This window comes from Castor canadensis, chromosome X (genome assembly GCF_047511655.1).
Source record: "Castor canadensis chromosome X, mCasCan1.hap1v2, whole genome shotgun sequence".
Lineage (NCBI taxonomy): Eukaryota > Metazoa > Chordata > Mammalia > Rodentia > Castoridae > Castor > Castor canadensis.
The window spans coordinates 78,167,908-78,169,966 of NC_133405.1; the positions used below are offsets into that span (position 1 = coordinate 78,167,908).

The following is a 2,059-nucleotide window of genomic DNA, read 5'->3' on the forward strand; positions in this document are numbered from 1 at the left end:
TTTTGATAAAAGGATAGACTTGAGATTCTCAAATCTCAAATTGATATTTCTTACTTTTTTTTTTTTACAAAGTAAACAATCCAATTAGAATTTGGGTAAAAGATATGAAGAAACACTTCACCAAAGAAGATTTACAGATGACAAATAAGCTTATGAAAATATGTTCAACATCACCAGTCATTTGTGTTAGTCAGCCTTCCATTACTGTAACAAATACCTGAGAGAAAATGTTTATTTGGCCACAGTTTTGGGGGGTTCAGTCATGATCAATTGGCCCTACTGCAGGAGCATGTGGCAGAGTAAGCCATTTGCCTCATGACTGAGAATGGAAAGAGAAAAAGAGGAAGGGGCAGGGTCCCACAATCCCTTCAAGGGCACACCCCCAGTGACCAGAAGGCCTCTCACCAGGCCCTACCTCTTAAAGTTTCCACCTCCCAATAGTGCCACTGGTAGAGACTAAGCCTTTAACATATGGGCCTTTGGGGGACATTTCAGATCCTAACTATAGCACCACTAAAAACTGAAATTTTAAACCATAATAAGCTATTACTATATACCTAGCAGAATGGATGATAGTAATCATTATAATACCAAATATTCACATGAAAATACAAAATGTTGGTAAGGATGTAAAGAAACTGGATCTGTCATACACTGTTGGTTTGAATAAGAAGTGGTCCACCACTCTGGAAAATAGTTTGATGTTTTCTTAAAAAGATAAACATAGGACGACATCACTTCTTCCTCAGAGCATTTGCTGCATCTACCACTTGAAGTTTCTTCAGACCCCAGTTTTCCCTGTGAACTAGGAGGAGTCCAGGAAGGAAAAATGAAGTGAAGCACCAACACCTGCTAGCACCCAAGTCACTTTCATCCTCAGACAGCCCGAGCAGACATGGATGAAAAGATCTGGCTGCCCTCCCCTGTGCTTCTCCTGGCCACTCTGCTAGTGGACTGCCATGCCAATCCTCCATTGCTGCTGCCATTAGCTATTGGCTGCATGCCTTCCTTAGACAGTAACTTCACCTTTACACTTCCAGTTAGCTAAAGGGAGGGCTTATACCAGTTCATGGGCCTGAAGTCCTTCCTGGAAATCAAGTACCAAGTTTTAGATAGAGGAAGATTATATATTGATTTACATCTTGCCTCTCCAAAAGGCAAAACCCACAGCCAGTTCTTTTGAAACAGGGTCTCCCTATGTAGCCCAGGCTGGCCTAGAACTCAAGATCCTCCGGCTTTAATCTCCTGAGTGTTGAGATTACAGACTTATGCCACTGTTTCTGGCTACAAATCTTAGTTTTTGAGAAAGAAAATCAGATAGAGTTCACACTGTAAAGGTTGAGGTTGGTGACTGCGTGTTCTGCTTTGACAATACATTCATCACAATTTCAAAGACAATTTTCTCCGAATTATTCCTGGATAATGGAAATGAGCATGGGAACTAGAAAATTGGGAGAAGTATGTTATTGACTCAGATATAATGGACATGGAACTGGAAGAAACATCCTAGAATACATCAAGAACATCAAGTACAGACTAAGCAAAAGTGGTCATATACAAACTCTGCTTAGAGCATTTGAAACCCATGAGCAAAACATATAAGAAAGCAACTTTGATAGAGACAACTTCTGGTCCATGATTATTTTAGTGGTCATGGTGGTAATGTCAGCCACTGAAGTTTATATGCTGAAGAGTCTATTTGGAGATAAGAGAAAAAGTAGATCTTAAAATTTCAGACTTTTGACATAGTCTCAGCTAGGGCAAGATGGCAGATTAGAAGCAAAACTGTTTTGACTCCATGAATGAGAGGAGTCTGGTAACAAAGAAGAGACTATATGCTGAAGACAGAAAGAGTAAAAGAGTGTTGGGAATCACAAAAAAGGTAGCAAGACAGCAGAAAAGCAGAGAATGGGGAAACAGAGGCAACAGAGAAAAGCAGCAAAAAGTTCCAAGCCCTGTCCCTGGCTCTCTGTGAAGGCAAGAAGAAGTTGAAGACACAATCACAAGGTAAGCAGATGGCCCTGCTGGCAGACTGGCAATTCTAGCTGCATGATAAGCC

At 40.7% G+C, this 2,059-nt stretch overlaps 1 pseudogene; it reads left to right on the forward strand.

Moving 5' to 3' along the window:
- The first annotated feature begins 895 nt into the window (after positions 1 to 895).
- Positions 896 to 1,728, forward strand: LOC109675773 (transmembrane emp24 domain-containing protein 5-like; annotated as a pseudogene).
- The last annotated feature ends 331 nt before the right edge of the window (positions 1,729 to 2,059 follow it).